Raw genomic sequence first — 15,106 nt, 5'->3', positions numbered from 1 at the left:
AACCTGCAGGTCTCTGCTTTGTTGCCCTGCAGGAGTCAGTGAGCAAGGAGTTACCTTAGTATAGTACAGCCCTGCTTTAATCCATTAGGTTTAGAAACAGCAAGCTCCCCAGTCAGAACCACTGTGTTAAGGACTCAGGACTGAAAGCTGCAGGTCAGAGATGGGAGGGTAGGATAGGTAAAGAAACAACTCTATGGGTCTTTACAATGTCTAAATGGTGTCTAAATGCTCACATGCAAATCCAACAAGAAGCCAGGGGCTTTGGGACTGGGGATTAGGGAATGAAACTCGAACACACAAGAGAGCCCTATTTTAGCTAATGCTTCAAGTACCTGGTCTGTGATCTGAAATGGGACAAAGTGCCCTTTGGCTTCTAGAAATATCAAATATGGCACCCAAGGCCAGGCTTCAGAGGTTTAGTTTTGAGTTTTTGAGAAGCAATTTTCCAAGGGATTAGTGTGATTTACAGAAAATGTTTCTGCAAAACTTATTAAGGAGGGTGAGGGAAATTCAAAGAGCAGCAGACCTTGGGGATAGTGCCAGGAAGCATAAAAAACTGTGGTGGCTCCATTGGAAAGAATACAAACGATGTCAGATCCAGTCTCAGGCTCCAGACCCCACTCCTTTTGGTCCTTTTGTCTCAGTTCCCAGGATGCAATATGATGTACTACTGCAGTTAGAGCAGTCCACCCAACAGTAGCTCTGTGACCTTTTGCCGATTACTTAACATCTCTAAAGGTCAGCTTTTCTCTCTGTAAAATGAAATTAGACTGTAAGCTCCATTTTGCATCTCTAGTACCTAGTTCAATAGCCACTGTATAGTAGGCAGTCAATAAATATTTGCTTATAAGACAAGAATTACTCCTGTCTTATTACTCCTGTTTGGTGCATTTTATGCATTCTAGCAAATCAATCAACAATAGCATCCTTTCTTTGCTTTGCTGGTCAACTTTTGAAACACTTTCTCCTTCCTTTCTTAAAATTCCTAAACCCCCATTTTTGGAATATCTCAATAGGCAAACTTGTACTGCAAAGTGATGGTTCTAAAGATGTTATGAACAAAGATTCATATGGTCCTAAAATTTCATTCACAAGAGGGAGCCCTATGGTTGAAAGGAGATCTAGAGACCCTCCTTTCTAATCCCTCAGTTCACCAGCTAGAGATGGACAGAGAGGGAAGAGATGGAGAGGGAAGAGACGGAGAGGGAAGAGATCATACAGCTAGACAGAGTATGTTCATCCCAAAGCAAGGCTGTTACTACTGATTAAACAGTCTCTAGCATACATCCTGTGTTCACCAACTAGATAATTTCTAACCCAAATAAAAAGCCCAGATACGACACCAGGAAGAAAGACTCTTCCCTAAGGCTCTCCCTCTCTGTGTTTTAAGTGCATAGGGACCAGAACTACTGTACCCTATTCTTGCAGCTGCTAAGGATGATGGTCTCATGTCCTTGAATATATTTGAATGCCCACACTTAAGACTAAGAGTCACTTATCCTGGTGGCTGGGCTTATGAACTATACACTTCAGGATATATTTATTTTAAGTACTTTTCACAAGTATGGTTGGAATTCTATTTGTGAAATCAATAGAAGAGACCACAAAGCTTCATAACCCAGGGGTATGATGCCCTTCTAAGTTCATGCTTCCTGGCTTCCTTTTCTTACCCTTTACTTATAACACACAAGAAGTGGTTGGCTTTTAATGGCTAGATTCAATTAGTCTTTTAATTTAAGTAAAACCACAGAGAGCTAAATATCCTAGTTCTTGACCTTTGAGAGAGCTGAATCAACTCTACAATTGAAAAATATTAACCCAGTCCAGAATGCAGTCAATCTCTTGGGTGCTCGGGCTGGTTTCATTCCTGATATTTTCCAATCCCTACACCTCAGTACTCCATGGGGGGTTCCTGAGACCATAGAACCCAGCCCTTAGTTCCAAGTTTTTATGCTCTACTCTCATAAAGTATTTTTGCAACCAAGTGTTTCAGAATAAAAAAAAAAACACAATCAGTAACAGGTATTTTATAATCTTGTTTTTCAGATCACATTAGTAAGAGGTGAGTTTCTTTGCTTTGGGTAGCCTAGGAAAATATAGAGGGAGTAGAGAGTAAGGGAAGGTATGTTCACTATTATTTAATGAACAAGTTAATTAATGTGTTGATCACTCATTCATTTATATATTCGTTCATCATTAAATGATCACTTAAGTGTATGTGACATGCAAGCACTGGGTACTCAAGGCAAGGGGGATGGATAGAAATACAAAAAAATACATGATCCTTAGGCTCAATAACCCTATTTCCTTGGGGGGAAAGAGGAGCTACCTTTTCATATATTTATAACATAAGAAGTTCAGGAAAGATTTCCTGACCCTTAGGGCATGTGTTGGAATGTGATAGGCAGAGATGGGAGGTGACAGCCTTCCAGGTGGAGGAACAATCCTAAGTAAAAGTCGCAGATGAGAAGGTATGAAAGTCGATGATAAATGAAGAGTGAACCTGCTTGGCTGGAGTGGAGAATGTAGGGGATTACTAATATGATGCAAAGCAAAAAAAACCCGTATCTGCTCTGTGAAGGAGTTTAGTTTTTGAGAATCAGTAGGGAGCTTATGAAAGTTTATCATCACCATCATCAGGGAAATAAAAGTTTATCATTCCCATCATCACGGAAATGGCCCACAGGGAAAAAAAAAGTCTTGGCCTTGGCAATAATAGAGATATTTAGGGGTGAGGGGTTAGGGCTGGGAGGAGTGGAGATATATCCATGAAGTCACCTCATGCAAGTGCCAAGGTTTGAGGGGGTAAGTACTGAATCCAGGTAGTGATAGTAGGACTAGACAGGTTGGGGCTGCACCAGGGAGGTCTCCAAGGCATCACACTAACATACCGCATGCTAAATTTCTAAAGGGCAGTGATTACATTGAGATCTCCCTCAACCTCTGTAATACTGGGACCAACAGTAGTCAGTAGACCAAAGTGAACGGACATGAATAAAACAAACTTCTACTAATGCTTGAAGGTTTTAGATGCTGCTTAGAATTGGTCAGAAAAACACCTGAGCGCCCAGAGGCATCAATTTCATCTTGATCGAGCTGCTCCCAGGTTCATTACCATCTTTATTCAGTGGTTATTCTCATTTGAGGAATGCATTCCTTCAGAAGGCTGATTTTTCCTTCCAGTCTCCCACTCCTGGCCTGTGAAACCACAGCATCCTAACACAGCTGGTTCAAAGGAGGGAAAAATCCTTTCCTGTTTAACATTCTGCAAAAGACATGGGCAAATCTCCGAAGTCAATCATCATGAATGAAGCCATTTAAGAGTGAGGCCCGTGACTCCTCTGTGCGGATGAATAACCAGGCGGAGTGAATCGCCAGCAGAGGAGACTGCGGGTGACTTTCTTTCTGCTTTGTCACCCTTTATGACCCGCCTTACAGTCCCAGCGCCCTTCACGGGAATGTCTTGCTTTGCAGAAAGAAACAGATAATGACCGCAGAGAGGAGAAATGCTAGCCCTGCAGCCTGTTATTTAAAAAGTCTGGAGAAATGGAATACTGGCCAGACCGTACTTACCCCGACAAACCTGCCCTCTCTGCGGCCGCAGACACCGCAGGAGCCGTGAAGGCTGCATGCCCTCCCCCACCATGGAACTCGTCTGAGAGAGCAATGGCCCAGGGTGCTGCTGGTGGCTCAGGGCCCCTCTTGTTTCCACACAGTTAGACGCTGTCCGGCAGGGCTGGCTCTGACCGAACCGCCCTGTTGTCACTCCACCCTGCTATTCATACACGACACTGGCTCGCACCCATTCCTTAGTTCAATGAATGTCCTCTGCGGGAACTACAAGCTGCAGCCCCCTCCATCCAGAGGTCCGCTGAGCAACTCCAGACTGAGTACGGGCAGGAGGCCACCTTTTGTGACTCTTTGGCTCCAAGTGACGGTGCTTGAACGTGCTGATTAAGTAGTGCTGAGAGCTGCCTTGATGACTGATGGGGGTAGAAAAGAAGAGTCTTGTGAATTCACTTAGCCCTCCCACTGAGTCACTGGAGCAGGGTACGCTCATTCATTCCACGTTTGTTGAGCACCTACCATGTGGCAAGAAGCATGCTGGTAGCTGAGAACATTAAGATGCATGAGACCCCTGCGGGAGAGGAGGCACTTGGAAGGCCATTTGATCCCTCTGGGCCTGTTTCCTTTAAAAGCAAAGGAGTGAGGAGCGCCTGGGTGGCTGAGTCGGCTTCGGCTCAGGTCATAATCTCATGGTTCGTGGGTTTGAGCCCCGCATCGGGCTCTGTGCTGATGGCTAGCTCAGAGCCTGGAGCCTGCTTCAGATTCTGTATCTCCCTCTCTCTCTGACCCTCCCTTGCTTACACTGCCTCTGTCTTTCAAAAAAAAAAAAAACATTTAAAAAAAAAGCAAAGGGGTGAGCATTACTTCTAAGGTCCCTTCCTACTCTAACAGTCTGTGAGTGGGTGACTGGGCTCTCTAACCCTACCAGAGACCAGAGAAACAGAGACCGAAGAACAAGAAGATGGGAGATGTAGGTCCTGACTCCTAGTGCTCAGCCTGGTTCCCTCCTATGTCTCAGAAAGCCAGAGCACTGAGTCAGGCAGGAGAATCCTAAGTGCCAGGCAGTGGTGAGGCATCTCAAGTAACCCTTGTCCAGATCACAGCCACAGTGGGGGTAGGCAAGAGTCCTTATCTTTGAACCTTCCTGCAAAGCCCCATTCTGCGAATCAAACTCTACAGAATACACCCCTGTAATATCTTGAGGAAGAGCCTTTGTTTGCTAGAAATTCTTCCTTAACTTCCAAGAATGTTTAGGAATAGTTTTTAGTGAACTCCATTCTAGAATTTTCCCAGAAAACCTCATTGTGATAAGGCCTATATTTTGAGGCTCCTTGGGCTTTGTCCATGAGGAGAGGCCAAGGAATAAAAGTCTGGAGAGCAAAATCAGGGTGGGCTACTAGGAGTCCAGAGGTAAGTTAGGAGAGACTCAGAGGCTCTAGGCCAGGCTCATAAAAGAAAAAGTCTAATGCTAGGCAAGTCCTTTAAAAAAAGCTGAAGGCCCCCAGCAAAACCAGTGAGATTCAGGAGAGTTAGTGGGGTCTCCTGACTTTCTCACTAATGGAAAGCCCAGTCCTACTGGGCAAAGGGACAGCCTGTGACTGACTGCAGGCTGCAAATTGGTGGGATGTACTTACTCAGAGAAAACTTCATCCCTAATCCTACAGGATACCTCTGGAGTCCCAGGCTTCTTACCATAAACGATGAGTACCGCCAGACATTAGTAAGTTTGGGTGTTTCCTGGGATGCCAGTTGAATGTGACACTCATTCTTCCTTTTCCAGATTCCCTAATAACTTGCTTTCTAAGGAAATGGCTGATGAAAGCAACATGATGCTCAAGAAGTTTTTATGTCATTTCCCCCTCCCCCCCCCTTTTTGGGATTTGTTAGATATCCTTCACACCAAGCTTATCAAATGGAAGTAACATATGCCCATGACATCTCCGGCCAGCTGCTGTTTCTGCACACTAGCCCCCAGCTAAAGGACGTGAGCATTTGGTACGGCCTGGGGTTCATTCCTCTAGGACCCAAGCCATATTTCTCCTACAGATACTGGAAATCTTTCACCTTAGAAGCTTTTTCATGAGCTGCTTCAAAAGTGGTGTTTGGGTCTGTGATGACTCCAAACCTCCATTAGAACCACATTTGGTGCTTTGTTTTTTTCTGTTCAGTCTAAGGGATCTTATCTGTAAATGTCACTAACAATGCCAGAGGGGATGGACATGGGTGAGGACTGCGCCCTGTAGTTTTAAAAGGAAAAATAGAGGGCACATAAATTTCTGAAAAAAATAGAAAGAATGGTTTTCTGTCTTAGCAGAGGGAAAGGGGCAATCACAGAATACCTTAATGTACTCCAGCATTCATGGAACTAGGTTCTTTCATGTATCATTTAATTCTGGAAGGAAGAGGAGGGGAGAGGGGAGGGGGAAGGTGGGAGAGGGGAGAAGGGACAACTAGCGGGGAGGGGGAAGCAGAAACCTAAATTGACTTGAAAGAGACTGAGACTTGCCTGTGAACTCATCAGCCAGAGATCAAACTAGGATTTGTATCAGAATCAACCCCCAAAGTCCTTGCTCTCTCCACCACATAGCATTGACCTAGCTAACAATTTGTGTTCCTTTGTGACTATGTGGGGGCAATTAGTGTCAAAGAGGAGAGAGTAGGAATACATGCCTGGACTGTGCCATACTCAGCTGTCTTCCCCAGGCTGCCCCAGCTCAATCTCCAAGCAAGGATGTGACTAGCGACTGGTAACAGAATATGCCTTTAGAAGTACCTCTTCAATTCTCTCTGCTCCTTCATGATTAAGCTGGTGTTTACTGGCAAATAATCTAAGCAATAAAAGTGCCATAAACCACAGCAGACCAAGCTAATAGAAAATGTACATTGTAGATGAAAAAGGCACAGGCAAGAAAAATGATTCTCCATTTCTCTTACTCAAGAGACAACATTTAGGAAGAAGTGAATGATTTCTCTGGATATTGGGGGACCCATTAGGAGGTTTTGGCTGAATTTATTTCATATGCATGTGGGGATATACACGTTCTCACATGTTTGCCCTAAGATGACACTGAGCAAAGAGAGCAAAGAAGAGGAAGGCACATTCTCCTTGTAAAATAGTAAAACATTACGGATAAGCCTAGTATTCTCTTCGACAAGGAGGCTCCCTTCCCCCCCTTCCTGTTTGCATCTCTAGAGATAACCACTATGTTACATCTGGAATAGATCTTTTCAGTCTGCTTTTTGTGTGTCTCTCTCACACACAAATATGTATCCATAGAAATTTTCACAAGGAGAATAAATTCATGTGTTACTTGGGTAATGAAAATTTAATTCTGAAAAGGGCAGAAGAAGAAAAAAAGAAAAAGTGGAACTTAGAAAGTAAAGCTCACTTTTGGAATGAAGCCACCAATTCAACTTTTTTGCAATCCAGGTAGTTGTCAGAAATAGACTGAGGTATGAGCATGCCATGAATGGTGCAGCTGGATGAATTTCTTAACAATACAGCATGGAAGGTGACTGACTTAACAATAGCCAAAGTGGTGAATTGTGCAAAAATCTAATAGCTCAGAATACTACTATTACAATGTGTCACTGAAATAAACTCAAAGGGAAGACTTTGCGAATTCCAGAAAGCTTAGTATTATACTCCTGAATGCTGTGGCTATACAATACCCAGTGATCTAATTTAATGAATTTAGGATTAAGGTTGTTATGTATTATGATTGTCATTAAGGCAGGGAACAAATTAGTGAAATCAGAGAGGGTGCTGTGAAGGTGCACCATAAGCCTGAAAGCAAAATGCAAAGGAGCAGGGGTAGCCATGTGCGGATACACATTCTTAGGCTTCTGTGCCTAAGAGTTCAATTACTGATTGATTCACTTATAATTTTTTTTCATTCATTTTACCGACACCTGTATCCTGAGCACGACGCTGAGCGCTAGAGACACAAAGAATGGTCAGAGTCTCATGGCAGCATGGTGAGAGTCTCAGGGCAGAAGACTAGGTTTAGTCTCTTGGCTCTAATACTTGCTGAAGATGAGATCTCAGACAAGTCACTGAAACTCTTCAGCCTCAGTTTCCCCACCTGTTCCATTCCATTCCATTGTGATGATAATAACCAACTTGCTGTTGAGTGGACTAGAAATAATAATCACACACAGAGCAGTGTGTGCGTCATTCCCATGTATTCTGATGCTAGATTCCTCATGAATCTCTCAGCCCCCTGGGCTTCAGAGCACCTCTGTTCAGAGCTTCAATTGGAAAATAGCCCAGCCAGGGCAGTGCTGGTGTGTTCTGTTAGCATTCCAGATGGAATGCGGCTGGGCTGAGATGCTTGCTGAGGATAAGGAGGCTACACTGCAAAGGGAAAGTGTTTTTCTATGATTAGGGGGTAAAAATAAGAGTTCCTGGAAATATAATCACTTCCACAAAAGACAGACTTGGAGATGCCAGACACAAGAGAATCATTATAAGCTGTGAGCCAGAAAGGACAATAGTAAGCTAGCTGAAAGCAAAAGAAAATTGATTTAGGGTGATTCAATAAAATGATTTCTGATCTAAGACTCAAAGGGACTTAGGAGGTTGGAAAATCAAACCAAATGATAAATATGGGAAGATAACATGCTTTGAAATTGTATCCCACAAAAGTCATTAATATGCATTTAAGACTATGTCTATAAGGAAAAAAAACAATGTGAAAAGCAGAATATTCAGGCTAATGGATTAAGTAGGGGATGGGAGTCAATTCTTTTGACTCCTGTAACTAAATGACTCTGAATTTTAGCCCAAACTAAATCATGAATAAAAATCACTGAAGTGATTTATTTCTTCTATCCATTATGATCTATTCTAGGTATGTGTACTGACAAATCAATTTGGTGAAATCTTACTTCTTGCTCAGGATTATGTGCAAACTGCCTGCTTGTCCCTTGACTCAGCTGACTGACACGTGTGTATACCATGCCAATTGCAAACAAGAACATTAACAGGGACTTTGGAGATGTTCAAGGAGGTATGTACCCTTGGTGATGGCTGTCAGTAGAAGCTGAAGTTCCCAGAGTCAGTCATTTTTATGACAGAGGCTGAGTCAATCTGTGAATTATGAAATAGCCAACTTAAGAGTTCTACCAAGCAAATAGGTATTGAAGGCCTACTAGCTACTAGGTGCTTTGGGGGCCCAGATATAAATCAGATGTGCATTATGTCTTTAGGAGTTCCCAGGCCAGTAGAGGAAAGAGTGCTCTATTCCATTCCATTCCATTCCATTCCATTCCATTCCATTCTATTCCATTCCATTCCATTCCATTCCATTCTTATTCTCTTTCCCATTCATTAAGTGGAAGAGGCAGCGTTTTAGCTGGCCCTTGAGAATGGCAGTGGAAGGCATCCCAGCACAAAAGGAACTTTGAGGTGATCCTCTCAACCCTTGAGGCCTAGGTTAAAATTAGGTCTCTCTCTCTCTGACATACTTACCTTATGGGATTGTCAGAGGACAAATAATCTTAGATTGTATGATAAGTAGGTCATTTATTTGATGATTAAACTTGGTCAGTCTGCATACATCCTGACTCATACCGCTGCACTAGCTATGGCACAAAATGGCTGTGTTCCTATGGTTCTATTTTCTCCCCTTGAGAATATGACACAAGCAATGGATCACCCAATGGTGAATTAGAGGTAGTTGTTTTTTACAGACTGATCTGATCCATCGTGCAGCAATGGATTTGTAAGCAGTTCACCCAGACATGCCCAGAAGTGGAGGGAGAACAGAGTAGAGTGCAGGTGAATAAGCACTAGATAATAAGTTCAGAGACCTCAGTTCTAGCCCCAACTCTCCGATGGACTAGCCATTAGCTGTTGATCACTTCCCTGCTCCGGGGTTCCTTATTTCTTTCAAAAGGAAATTTCTATCAGAAGAATCAGGTAGTAAGATCCATCCCAGCTGCACCATCTATGATTTCACATAATCAACACAAATTTCCTCTTTATCAGACCCATAGAGAAAATCTCTAGTTATTTCCCAAGTGACCAGGAAATGTTTAATGATTGTAAGAGGCTGTTATGAAAATATTGGATGCACGACAGGGACTTCAGGATGCCCCCTGTGAGTACCCTTTGATTGGCTAAGTGATTGTTCCTCAGGCTCCTCTGGTCTGCAGCAGTGCTTCTTAAACTTTAATGTGCATGTGAGTGACAGAAGGACTTTGTTAACATGCAGATTCTGATTCAGTGGGTCTATGGTGGAGCTGGATTTCTAACAAGCTCCTAGGTAGTGCTGATGTTGACCACATTTTTAGCAGCCAGCTTCGACAGGGTTTTGAGGAGGAGACATGAGATTGGTATCAAGAGGTTTCTATATCTGAAAGAATTCCAAATTTCAACTAGCTTGTATTTTCCTGAGTGCTTACCCCCAGGTCTTGCTCAGAGCAAGTGCCTAGTAAGTGCTTGTTCACTGGTTGATGGATTTTACTCTGGTTAAAAGTTAGAAGAAAAGGTACCTTCCTACCTAAGGCAATAATAGCCCAAATGGCTTCCCCTACATGGAGTATCACATGCCATCCTGCTGGTAATTCGTATTAAGGCATTCTACATCTGTTAGACCAAGTTTAATGGAATATCTACAACACAATATTTTAAACTTCAGAGCTTCTTTGATCCTAATCTCCCAACAGTTGGAACCAGTCAATGTGTTTTCGTAAAGTGTAGAGGAGCAGTGGACAGGTGGATGCATGCTTTTGTCTGCAGGCTTATGAACTATGTTTTCCATCACTTCAGCATTTGAACCTGTACATTAATCCCTCGTGTGTTATCCTTGGTTAGAAAGGGAATGCATAAAGTCTTTTATTATCAAAAGCTCCTAATCTTAATTTTATATATCTCCATGACACACACCAAGTAAAAAGAGGATGGAGGAACATAATGGATCAATGCAAATGGGATTGGGGCTTCAATGGGACACCAGGGATAGCTTCTTCCTTCTCTGAATGTCGAGAAAGCAGAATCAGTCCCAAGGCCCACTTCCATCCATCCCTGTTTTGTCTCCTAGGAATGCCCAATTCATATCGATTGCTCTCTGATGAATGATTTGCATGGCTAAAATGGAAACATGTTCATCAATTTAAGCCCTTGCTTGCCATAATGTGTTTCTTCCTGAATATGGTGCACACTCCTTGGAAGCAATGCCAGTTGCAGCACAAATATTTCAGCTGCCAATGTTTGGGACTTGTTTCTTTGACCTGGCTCTAAATCAGTCAATAAGCGAATAACAATAGTTTGGTCTTTAAAGTTTGAGGAGTGCTGACAGTGATTAAAATTCATAAGACAGCCATTTATCAAACTAACACTTCAACCACAAAGAAAAGGCATTGATCAGTCCCCAACATGTCTAATATCCATTTAAAATGGTGGAGGCACCTTCCACTTCTAATGGACAATGCTGGGCTTGTAGTTGACTGACACATCAATTGTATCTTTCCCCATTATATCAATGGGGAATCCATTCGCAAGGGAACAGTCAAATTTGGATCATAGATCATTAGAATTGGGAAGGAATAATAGAAATTGTCCAGCTCAATGCTATCATTTCATAAATAAGAACACAAAGACCTAGAGAACTGAACTTATTTGCCCAAGGTTGCACAACTATTTTAAGCACCTAGATCTTCTTGGTTGTTAGGCCAGTAGAGTTCAAGAAAGCACCTGCCACGTATCAAGCAATGTCCTTGGAAGGCCCCAATTTAGTGAGCCATTCCTTTTCTACCAATATATTTTTGTGGCTTTGCCCCAAAACAGAGTGAAAATTAACTAATTGATTAAAGGAATCAAACAGTCTCTACCACTTGATATCCATTTGTTGTACAATGTAGCATTGAGACTGCTATATGTCAGGCACTCAAATGATAAAATCCTGAGAAATCACTGAACTCTCTTACCTAAAACTTCAATGCTCATTTCTCAACAGAAAGACTCATAGGAATGTGGAGCCCCAACCAAAACCATTCTGCTGAATCTACCTCAAGAGTAATACCTTTAAGCACCTGTCAGAGGTGATCCTGTCAGGTGCTATAAACAAAGGGATAACTGAGAACAACGTAACATAAACAAATTTTTGAGCCTCCAAGTGCCATGTCAGGTGCTTTCAGACCCATGTTTTCACCTAGTTCTTGCAGTAACACAATGAAGGATTGCCTTACTCCCCTATATTAAAAAAAAAAAGCCATAAGAATATAGAAGTTTGGAAAAAGGTTTTATGAAGTCAATCCAAGGTCAAGAGGTAAGAAAAGCTGGAGCTAAAATTTGAATACAGGTAAAGTCAACCCCAAAGGCAATTTAAGCTTTTCCCTCTATTTGTCAATTTTGTTGAGGAATTGTGTCAGGAGCAGTCAGCTAGACAGACCTTCACCTTAAGCCTTAATCTGGTGCTAATGACTGAATGTTTGTGTCCTCCCCAGATTCATATATTGAAGCCTAAATTGCGAATATGGTGGTATTGGAAGTAGGGACTTTGGGACATGATTAGTCATGAGTGGAGGGTTGTGATGAGATTAGTCACCTTGTAAGGAGTTGAAGAGACCAGAGCTTCCTCTCTCACCGGTGTGAGAGTATAGCAAGAAAGTGCTGTCTTTATACCAGGAAGTGGGTCCTCATCAAACACCACATCTGCAGGTCCCTTGATCTCAGATTTCTCAGTCTCTAGAACTATGAGAAGATATATGCTGTTTAAGAATACCACCTGGTCTGCAGTATTCTTGTTAGAGCAGCTCAAACACATTAAAACAAGTAGCAAAGGTGGGATCCACTTGACCATTAAGATTCTTTCCTCCTTCTTGTTAACCACTTACTTTTTGCACCTTTGTCTTAGGCACTTTTTATTTTCTCTGTATAATGTATGCTGGACTGACTAATGCTAAGATTTGACTCTAACTTTGGCCCCACAAAAATGATAGAAAAAGACCAAGGAGGCACATGGAGTATAGCATGAGGGCATTCCTAGTATTGCCAAAAAAAAAAAAAAAAAAAAAGGCAGACTCCATAAAACCATCAGTAAGACCTGAAGTCTTTAGAAATCTGACAGTAATATAAAATTTCATACTGATAAATGTCAACAAGTTTTGCCACATCTTCCTGCCTGCGTGAGGCAAGGTGAACTGACAGAAAGGAGACAGGCACCCACTTCTTTCTTCTCACTTCCCAGTACCTACTGCCTAGTCCTCTGGACAGGGGAGGGGCTGGTTCCATAATCTCATCATCTTTTAGCTGACATCTTTGCATCCAACCTCATCTCCTACATCATTTTCATTAGCCCCTTTAAATTAATCTGATTCAACTGAGGCTATTAACAGAGATGTAGCAGGTCTCAAGAGTTCATCTTCTACCGGGATCATGAGGTCTTTCAGAAAAGCCCCTTCCAACAGAGGCCAATTTTGTTGCTATCATACTGATGTTCGCTCATCAGTGGATAACTCTCTATTAGTCCATCAAGTTCAGCTTTTAATGGCCAAACCATATCTGTGACTGCAATTCAATTTCCACTCTGCACTTGTGGTTCCTTGATACCTTGGAATTCTTTAAACCTGCTTGATTAGCCACATGAAGTAAATGGCTTAGTCATTTTTAAGTTTTATGAAACATCTGTGCACTTGGATCATAGACCAGCCAGAGGAGAACATTGCTCTGGAATCCCCCTCAAACTATTTGGGAAGCACAGACCCCAAGATGTATGTGACAGAATTCAGAGCAAGCAGGAGAGGTAGTTAGGACCAAATCTGTAGCCAATCCCAGAATTTTATGAAACTGGTGTCCCTTTAAGGGACTTGAGTGGCATAGTGCTTTCTAGGCTGACTTTTTGATGGTGGCTTATTATAAAGTGGAATCCACTTAATTCATTGGAGCTCTTCCTCTACTCCCAGAGTCTTGATGGATATGCACACTATAGCCTCACAACTTCTTGTCTCCGTTAAGTTTCTCCTTCCTTTCTCCTTGTTTGTTTTTCTCTCTCCTGTCTTCCTTCTCTCTTTTACCCACCCTGAGTGCATCTATTTTTTAAAACTCCATGTAGGCCCATGCTTCTACAGAGAATGTGTGGGTTTGAACACATGTACTGTGAGAAAGAAGAAAAGAGCAGCCCTTGACATTCAGAAGCTGGCCTGGCACTCACAGCTCGGCCATGTTATTCTCTTATCAGATATGAACACAGAATACTGAGCTCAGACAAGGTTACTCTGAGATCATGATAAAAAGAGAAACACAAGGCCACTTCTAAGCACAGACAAAAATAAGATCACTGTGCTGCATACAAAAATACCAAACATTCCCTCTCTTGACCAGCATGAGTTACTCTTGCTTCCTTACCAACTACAATTATAGCTTTATTCTATTTCCAGTCTTCTTTCCCAAAGGAGAAGATTTACTGAGATTCCCAATCATAGCACTGCCCCCACTTTTTGATGGCATCCAGGTTAAAGCAAACCCCTGTTTCTCTAGACCCCCTCTCAAATCATCCAACCAAAGCTCAAATCCTATAATAAGTTCTAAGACTGTCTTACCAAGACATCCCATGATTCTCCATGGTGTTTATTCTTCTGCAACTGATAATAGACCCAACTAATTTAACTACAGGTATACTCTTGGTGGTCTGTGCCCAAAAGGCATTGATATGTGGCAAAAATAACTCACATTGAAACAGTAACTTACATTTTAAAAAGCTTTCACACCCATTATTATATTTAATCTTCCTGACAATTAGGAAGGCAGGTAGGTATTATTATAACACCCATTTTCCAGATTAAGAAATTGAGGCTCAGTATGGTTAAATAGGCAATGTCAGCTCAAACATCTATTAAGTATTGTAACCAGTAACAATATTATTTCAGGTGTAGAGCATAGTGCTTCAACATTTATATACAGTATGAAGTGATCCATGATAAATCTAGCTACCATCTCTCACCATACAAAGTTGCAACCTATTATTAATTATTTCCTATGCCACACATTGTAGTGTTTGTATTATTGTATACACTGCCTTATTTATTTTATAACTCCAAGTTTGTACTTTTTAATCTCCCCCACCTCTGGCAATGACCAGGCCATTCTTTAAATCTGTGAGACTATTTCTGTTTTGTTTTATTCATTTTTTTGTTTGTTTTTCAGGCCCCACATATAAGTGGAATCATACACAGTTTGTCTTTCCCTGTGTGACTTATTTCACTCAGCAGAGCACCCCTGAAGTCCATCCGTGTCGTCACGAAAGGCAGAATCACACTGCTTTTCCTGGCTGAGTGATGTGAACCTGGGTTTGAGGCAACTGTTCTTGCTTCCCATTCAGCATCTTTTCCCCTTTGCTGGGTATTGAAGGAAAATGTTCATCAACTGTTTTTACTTAGTGCAACTGAGATTGCAGGTGAGAGGGGGGCAAGGAGTCTGGAATATTTTTTGGAAGCATCCATTTTGATCAAGGATTTTTGAGGAAATTAGTGTAATATTTTTAAAAAGAATGAGGTTAAACCATTTTGTAGTAAAACACAACTCAAGAAAAATGTA

The 15,106-nt window shown here is 41.9% G+C and overlaps 1 protein-coding gene and 1 long non-coding RNA gene across 2 annotated transcripts in view; both read right to left on the bottom strand.

Annotated features, from left to right (window-relative positions):
* Positions 1–15,106, bottom strand: part of ALK (ALK receptor tyrosine kinase) — a 662,031-nt gene that overhangs the window by 206,714 nt on the left and 440,211 nt on the right. The gene's annotated exons all lie outside the window — the stretch shown is intronic.
* Positions 402–3,746, bottom strand: LOC115290208. Its single transcript, XR_003908021.1, has 2 exons — positions 3,574–3,746; positions 402–752 (listed from the first exon to the last, which is right to left on the bottom strand). It is a non-coding gene; the product is annotated as an uncharacterized LOC115290208 (long non-coding RNA).

Source organism: Suricata suricatta, chromosome 4 (assembly GCF_006229205.1).
Source record: "Suricata suricatta isolate VVHF042 chromosome 4, meerkat_22Aug2017_6uvM2_HiC, whole genome shotgun sequence".
In the NCBI taxonomy this organism is placed as follows: domain Eukaryota; kingdom Metazoa; phylum Chordata; class Mammalia; order Carnivora; family Herpestidae; genus Suricata; species Suricata suricatta.
The sequence above is the reverse complement of the archived record's forward strand: the minus strand, read 5'-3'. Positions and strand labels throughout refer to the sequence as shown.